Raw genomic sequence first — 9105 nt, 5'->3', positions numbered from 1 at the left:
AAAAGTACAAAAAATTAACATGCATCCACGGGAGTCACTGTAACAGCGCAGTCAATGAGGCAAGGTTGACCAAAAAGCCCAATAATGGGTACTTCTTATGTAAGTTAATTTACAAGCAGAGATATATACCAGAATTATTTCCAAAAAGGTGCCAATTACAACAGTACCTGTAAATGGGAGATGGGACCTAAGATAAATTGAATGAAGGACAGTGCCAGAAAACTCTCTGAAATCGTAAAGAAAAGAGAGATTATGAAAGGATGAAACCAAATTGAGTGAAAAGATGTGATGTAGACTAAAAAGCAATTTAAATAGGAAAATTGTACCTCACAGCTTCAAAATTGCGGTAATTTCTGTAGGAAAAACTAAATTTCTAAGAGTCAGGAATTGCAAAAGCAATTGTAACGTACCAACTAAGTTATGTAATGACAATGTGACTAGGAAGCAAACACACCAAGCATTACGCAATCTAAATCCAGAGGGTAATTGACTGGTACTAGAGAGAATCAAGTATTGCTGAATTGAGACATGCAAGTGCACTAATTGCAAGTGTCAGTGGGGCTATGAAAAACCGTCTTACCAGCACAGCAGGAAAAGCCAAAGTGAAGTGAAAGGAAGCAGCCCGGGCTGCGAAGATAGAAACAGGACTAAAATAGAAAGCTGCAGCTAAGCAGGAAAAGGCTGAGGGATTCAAACATGGCCATGTTGCATTGAAAATAAATCCGCCATATTGGACTTGCTGAATTCAATGGAAACAATACTAGGGAAACTAACCCCGACTTCATAAACAGATTGATTGTGTGTCAAGGAGGCAATTAAAACATATTGGATTTCCAATTAGAAAAAATAAGTATATCCGGTGGAAAAAAATAAATAATAATAAAAAAAACATCCATGTTACAAAAACGAAATTGAAAGGGAGCCATATCGCGCTAAGCCGCGTGCGCCTGGTGCTATTGTGTGAATCATTCCCAGGAGTGACCTGACTGCAATTCAGTGCGGTCGCTAGCCGATTGCAAGCGGTAGTAAGAACCCTGAATTTGAGTAATATATTTACAATTGCTGTCTGTGAGTGCGCTGCTGGTGAGTCGTAAACAATAGGAGAACCTGATACAATCAGTTGTGGAGAAACGAATTAACACACTCATGATTACAAATAAACAACAAAATAAACATTTATAAGAAAACTTGTGTCACTATGTCACAAAGCCTGTAAGAACAACAGGAAATGAATTAGGTACACACATGTCCACAGAAAAATGGGAATTATGAAACCTGAAAAAAAGCATGAATAGATAAATTAATGTTCACAAGAATGTTGCAAATTCATGATCAGAGTTTAACCCCTTAAACACAGTGCGATATTTGCAGATAAGTATTGCTTCCAATTGACGTAACTTCAGGGTCAAAATGCCCCCTCTGGGCGACAATGACACTTTACATAGACCCACAAATTGGATGTCATCTTTACTATCTAATTGGTGCAATTTTTGCCAATGATTGGCTAGTGGATATTTGGATTCCTGACTGCCAATTGTGGCGAGATGTTCTCTGATACGAATTTATAAGGGTCGGATGGTGCTACCAATATATTTCAATCCACAAATACAGATTATACAATAGACAACAAATTTGGAATTGCAGTTCAGAAATGAATGAATGATGTGGTCTCCTCTAGCCTCAAAGGAGACCTGTGAAGTTTCCAGGGTATACTTGCACATGCTGCAGAATCCACATTTGTGGAAACCCGCAGCATGGGCAGAGTCTAACCACGTAGTTTTGGGAGTGGGTGAGCTCATAAATGAAGGGCAGAGTTTGTTTTTAAGTGATTTGCCTTTGCTAAATGTGATGCTTGCAAAGGGACCAGGCCAGTTGGCAATATCGGAATCAAGGTGTAGCAGGTGCCAATGTTTCTCCAAAGTTCTGTGGATCTTGTGACTGTCTGAGTTGAATCTAGTGATAAACCTGATTTTTTGAGTCATGGATGACTTCTCTCGGGTTTTAGGGACTAACAAATCTGCTCTCTTCACCTGTCGTACTGAGGCAAGCGCTTTGACGAGACAGCTATGGTGATAGCCTCTCTCAAGAAACCGTGATTTAATGGCAATGCTTTCATGGTCAAAATCCTTAGGATCAGAGCAGTTCCTCTTGGCGCGAATATACTCTCTTTTAGGGATATTGAATTTGACATTATTTTTGTGACAGCTGTCCGCATGCAATATTGAATTAACAGAAGTAGACTTACGGAAAGTTTTTGTCACCAACCCTTTAGGGGTGAGATCAATTGAAAGATCCAAGAAATCAATGTGAGTTTGACTTATAGTGGACGTAAATTGTATACCCCAATCATTATGATTAAGATAAGCCACACATTCTAGCAGCAATTCTTGTTTACTAGACCAAATTAGTAGAACATCATCTACATATCTTTTCCTCAATTTCAAATAGGGAAGCTAGGCAGCATTGACAAATACACATTTTTGTTCAAACGAATGCATGAATGCATTGGCCAGTGCTGGTGCAAAGCTGGCACCCATAGCCACCCCAATTAATTGCTTAAAATATACATTGTTGAAAACAAAAACATTGTTCTGTAAAGTAAATAACAAAAACTCCTTCATCATTGCGATATGATCGAAAAAGGATGCAGAAAATTCACGGAAAAGAAAATCAACACTTTCTAATGCTTTCTGATGATCTATGGAAGTGTATAATGCTTTGACATCTAGCTAGCAATTGTTTTGGAAATCCAGATTGTCAAGAATTTCAAGTGTATGCATGGTATCTCTAATGTATGTAGGAGTGTTGAGCACCACTGGTAACAAGAATTAATTTATATAGATAGAGATTGGTTCCAATATACCACCACCACCACTGACTATTGGTCTCCCTTCTGGTATGTTTATGAATTGTTTGTGAATTTTTGGGAGGAAATAGATGGTGGGCATAAAGAGGCCATCTACAGTGAGAAATTGCCTTTCTACATCGTGAGAAGGCCTGTTTTGTGCCATTTGGAAATAAGATCATTAGCTGTCGCATGAATGGTCTTAAGGGGGTTGATAGGAAGAATAGAATAACAACCAACTGAGTTCAAATGTTGCATGCCCATAGTTATATAATCAACACGATTCATGACAAAAACATTCCCACCCTTGTCTGCCTCTTTGATGAACAAATCAGGATTACCAGACAGATGTTCATTGCTTGAAACTCATCTTTATTAAGATCCTGCTTATGAGTGGGTTTGTGTGTTGAAAGAAAGTCTTCCAATAAGTGCATGTCCTTGATAACTGCCTGATAAAAAGTATCAATAACATTGTCAGAAGGAAAAGTGGGAGAAAACTTAGATTTCTTGGTTAATTCCTTGATGCTAACATTTTTGTTGAACAACATCTAGTTCCTTTAGTACTTCTGAAATACTGGTTTGTGTAAAAGGTGCTACGTCATCAAGTGTCATTAGGACATTGGTAGTAAGGAGTGTTTGCATGGAGATCTGGGACGGAATAGGAGTGTGAGGTGGAGGTTTATGATTATGAACTTGAGTTGCAAAGAATTTATTGAGTTTGCGTGTGAACTTCAAAAGGTCAATGTGGATGTCCACAAAATTGTTTGTAGCTGATGGAACAAAGGAAAGGCCCTTATTGAGAACAGTTGTTTCAGCCGAGGGGAGCGGATATGAACTTAGATTAGTCATTAGGTTGATGGGTACAGACTGGTTAATTGTTGCTGGGACTGAGACATTTCTCTGGTCAGTCTTGGGTTGGGTGGTGCGTTTCCGCTGCCTTGGTCTACCACACCTTGTGCCCCTGGTTGTATGCCTGGGATTGATATATTTGTGGCGACTGGTGTTTGAAAACGCACTTTTTTCGCTGCTGCAATACGATTCCCTTTTTTGAAGTGCCTGAGCTGCTCCAAAAAAGGCGAAGGGCCTGCAGGAGCCGAGGAGATAGATTCAGAGTCTATTGATTCATCTTGATCAAGGTCATGTGAAATGGAATCTGAGGGAGTAACATTCTCAAGGTTAGATGTCGACGGAGTCTGAGGCTCTAAGTCACTAACTACTTCTGAACTTGCTGCAGTAGAAGCAAGGCTGCTAGAACGAGATCTAGAGACCTCATCATATTTTGCCTGGTATGTATAGATTCGATTGTCTCTATAGACACGATCATCACGAGAGAAAATGTTGGAACTTTTGGTTGAACACGCTACACGCTAGCATTCCCGCACAGTTGTTGAAATTGATAAAGTCAAAGAACAAATTAATCTTTTCAATGCACCGAGGGCCACAATCGATAAGAACTTTAAAACATTGTATGAAATACTACACAAACATCAAGATGAGGTCAAAATGCGCAAATCAAGAAAATTCTCTCGTGATGATCGTGACTATAGAGACAATCGAATCTATACATACCAGGCAAAATATGATGAGGTCTCTAGATCTCGTTCTAGCAGCCTTGTGTTTCCTACAGAATTACTGCAATTGGGAATCCGTGAGGTAAAATTTTCCTTTTTAAATTGCTTTTTAGTCTACACCACATCTTGTAACTCAATTTGGTTACATCCTTTCATAATCTCTCTTTTCTTTACGATTTCAGAGAGTTTTCTGGCACTGTCCTTCATTCAATTTATCTTAGGTCCCATCTCCCATTTACCGGTACTGTTGTAATTGGCACCTTTTTGGAAATATTTCAAGTATATATCTCTGCTTGTAATTTAACTTACATAAGAAGTACCCATTATTGGGCTTTTTGGTCAACCTTGCTTCTTTGAATGCGCTGTTACAGTGACTCCCGTGGATGCATGTTAATTTTCTGTACCTTTTTGTTTGCCTTGCTTCCTGTGTATTTCTTGCATCCTGGCACATGGATTGTCCATTCATTTCAACATCATCCAATATGTGGTACTGTGTCTTTTTTATTACCTACCACTGATGCTGTGGTTTCCCTTATTTTTATCATGACCTTTGATATAATGTGACCCTTCAATCCTTCTTTTCTTTTATGTTGTGACCTTTTTTTTTATTATGCCATATGACAAAATTATCTACCTATACCTTTTGTTTGCCTCTGTGTTTTATGCCTCTTGCCTTGTTTTTGAATTTACACAATGCATGGTTTTTATACCAACATTATTTGTTTATTGGTGCATAATTGTCTATGATTTTATTGTGTGATATGCTTAGCCTCGGATGAAGAGTCGTTTTAGACTCGAAACACGTGTCAGGCTACTTTGCAAATAAATCCATCGGACTTATAACCACATCTCTCTTCAATTACTTGCAACACATGCCTATATTGCACTCTTGGGCGCAGTACGACTGAGAATTGTCTGGGAGTTGTGTATATGTTGGTGTATTTCATTGGGGATGGATGCCATTCTCGGTGGTAGCTTCCATTGTGTATTCTGCGGTGGTGGGTGGTAATTGTTGTATGAGTTGTACCCAATTCCTGGCCTACTTCTGCACTCCCTTGAAAAGTGTCCCCACTTCCCGCAGTTCCAACATTGTGAGGAACCCATACCCACCCCTCTCTGACCCATTCCTCCAAAGCTCCCTCTTCCCCCCTGAATCCTACCCTTCCACACTGCTGACCTCCTTGGTGGGGTACTGCTGTCCTCCTCCCCACTGCCCATGATCCTCCTTCTGGCCAAAACACCACTATGTGGACATCTGTGGACCACTGTGTGCTTCCTGTCACCTCTGTTTGTGCAGGTGTGGACACCGCCCCGTCTGCAGCTATTTTAGACAACTTCCTTTGTACCGGTTTCACTTAATTTGCCTGCAATTGTTGTGCCATCTACCTTTCGTGTTCCTTTATTCATTTGCAGTGGTGCACTATTATGCTCTGGATCTCCACCCACCCCTTTGCTTCAATGTCCACAATCTTGTCTAGTGCCTTCTGCACCTCCTTCGGTAAACCCCTTTTAATACCAAAGTAAAAAAGAGGAACTGATGGGTCCCACTGGTCCCCCGTCTCCGATCTCCACAGCTCCTAAACCTTAATAACGTACTGTGCAGGATCTTTGTCAACCCTAATAGCATATTGCATGATCAATTTTATATCTGGCATGTCGGGGTAAATGCGCCAAAGCGCGCCTCACACCTGTGCTCTGATGTTGAATGGTGCGCCGTCGTGCGCATCATCGCCTAATCTCACTCCTGGGTATCCTGCTTTAATCCACACATCTCCAGCCTGGTCACTCACCATTGCCACTAATAAACTTTTCATGTCCCCACAGCGAGGGGTACACCCATATTCACTACCCCACTCCCGCTGTTAACAGTGGGATCGCTTTGTTAAAATTATTCTTGTCCCTCTGCGCCCACGGTACATACTGTGCTCTACCCAAACCCTTGTGTATCAAAGGCATCTGTAGGCCTGCTCTCCTCCCTTCCGTCTTCCGGCACTTCCCTTTTTCTTTGCCAATGCAATCCTGTCGAATCTCCTTACTCTCTCATCCCACAAACTTTCCACCTGAAGTGTTATCTCAGGTGCCTGTTGCGCTTCCCCCTCACCGTCATCTTCAAACTCATTCACGGTTCTCCACCCATCCTCTCTCTGTTCTCCACCTACTCCCCCTTCTCCTCTGTCAAAACTTATAGTTCCGTATCCTGTGCTGACTGCTCGTCTGTCCTCTTTTTTCTCTATGTGTACATCTTTTATTGCTGTGCTGTCTAACCTGAACAAAATGTCCCCACTCTCCACTCGTCTAGACCACTCCCATTTGCTTTGCTGTGTGCTGTTAGCAGTCACACTAGTTCTGCTTGCGATGATTCTAAAGCCCTAATTCCCTCTACCTCGTGCAGTCCTGGGGTGGAGCGGTTGCTGGAGTGGGTATATATGGGGGTGGGAGACAGTGGCATGTGTGGACACATAGGTAGGATTGCTGTACCTGTTGCTGGGGGCACTGCTAATGGATATATCGCCTGGTGCGCTGTTCGGGCCCCCCGCATGTGTATGTTTGTCCCCCTCATATGCGCCCCGCGCCCCTCCCTCTTTGGTATCTTCTATGTTCACAATCATCTTCCTTTCTTTTCTGTAGCTGTTTACCCTAGTATTTCTCTGCTAGGAATGTGGCCATGTGTTCCATGCGTCCCGTATTATGGGTGCCTTGCTCTGGCCAGGAGTTAGGCATCCCCACTCTCGTTTCTGTCACCCACTGCTTGTAATACTTCTTAATCTTCACTTGGCACAAGGGTAAAGCCTTGTACATGTACTCTAATGGTGTCTCTCCTCCCATTTCAGCGATGTATGCGTTGTAAGGCGTCCCTTCACCTCTAATCGTGCGCTGCGCATGCTGAAAATGTCAAAGTCAAAAAATCACCTTGTCGTTCACAACTTCCCGCTAGCTATTTTCCCTCCCCTTCCCTTCACACAAATCTACTCTCGCCCTCCACACACTCAAAACACATCACTATTTCAAAAAACGCCCCATCCTTGGCTCTCCACTCTACACAATAAAAAACACAAACACAATAAGCTAAAATAACAACCATCACTGTACCTGAGTCCACACATTATACGGGGCTCCTATGTATTTCTTTTGTCCTCCGTTGCACAATATAAGTGTACCACCTTATTCCCTCACCCGGGAAGGCTCCTTAACACTCTGTTTTCTTTTCCATAAAAAATTCTCCTTAATAAAAACAAACAATCACACCTACACCACTTAAACAACCTCTTCCTCCATTTGCTCACAACCCACACTCTTTCCCAAATGCCCTTTCCCTACTTGTTATCACTTGCAGGGGTATACTCACATGTGCATGTTCACCCCAACTCCTCCATCACAGGGTTTCAGAAACAGCCTACACTCTCTCCAGAGTCGCGCCCCGCTTCAAAGAGCAGACAGGAATTCTATAAAAACGGCTCCTACAAAACCTCTGATACTGACATGTCTGGGACTGGTCACTGCAGGTGGCTGTGGCACCCTCAGAGAAGTGGCCTAGAAGACTACGCCAGTGCTGCGGGGGTCTCTGGGATCATGTTGGGGTCACCAAATGAAGGCACGTCCCTGCACACTCACACCAGAAAAAATACAGCCCACTAGGGAAAAAGGCCTAAAACACGATTGCAAGGATAACAAGTATTTATTTCTCCAAAATACAAATGCATCAGCAAAGAACTCTGCTGCCGCCGAGCACTCTGAGCTCGACGTGCAGCACATTATAAGCACAAATAACATCATTAATGACGTAATTGTATAAGGTACAAATCTACGATTCGAACTGGACGAGCTATATACATGTAGGGCCTGCTCCATATGGAATGCCAGGCCATTGGTCCATCTTCATCTGTTCATCTTGTCCACATGGGTGCTGCTGGGCTCATCGTCCGAAGTGAAGTTGGCCTACCGCTTAATTGGCTCCTAACACAAACAATATTATTTTATCACTGTAACAAGCACCCAGACAGATCAGCAACTCCCAAGGTCCTCCACCTTAATTTTAGGCTTTCATTTATATGCTACACTGCACCACGCAGCACTAATCATGTGACCTATTTCGGAAGGGGTGATAGCCTTGTCTTCTGATCTTAGTGGTCGATCGAGGGGTGTAAAGGTTTTATGGTCAGTTGTCTGGGTTTGGACAGTATCATGGCATGCGGGGGTCATAAGATGAAAACATGGCAAAGCTGTATTTCTCATGTGGGGATTGTTGTGGGCAGGAGGGCTTAGCTATCTGTCCTGTGGGATGGTGCTGACAAGAGGCACTCTGCTCTGTTCTCACGACCTTGCAGGGCGCAGGGCGCAAGGGCCTGTAACTTTCTTAGAACAATGGAGGATTTTGTGGACTCTGTGAGACCTGGCCGGATTGGGGGGATGTTCGTGCTCATGCAAGGGAATCTAATCTTAACACATAAAATTATGTTTGCTGCCCGTGTGGGTACTTCTAAGATGGCTGCCACTTACCAAGATGGCGTTTGCACCCGCATCTACCATATAGCTTCTAATGCATACACTAAGGTGGTCGCTAACACTTCATTATGTGCACCCCCTACTCTCTAAATGTGCTTACTGTAAGGACGGCATGGTATCAACAGTAAGACACACACAAGTGACCACAGTTCAAGGGTGTTTATTGAGCTTTAACAAGGGTGTGAT

The sequence above is a fragment of the Ambystoma mexicanum genome, chromosome 10 (genome assembly GCF_040938575.1).
Source record: "Ambystoma mexicanum isolate Mex_15411 chromosome 10, UKY_AmexF1_1, whole genome shotgun sequence".
Taxonomy (NCBI): domain Eukaryota; kingdom Metazoa; phylum Chordata; class Amphibia; order Caudata; family Ambystomatidae; genus Ambystoma; species Ambystoma mexicanum.
This window is presented reverse-complemented; position numbering follows the sequence as displayed.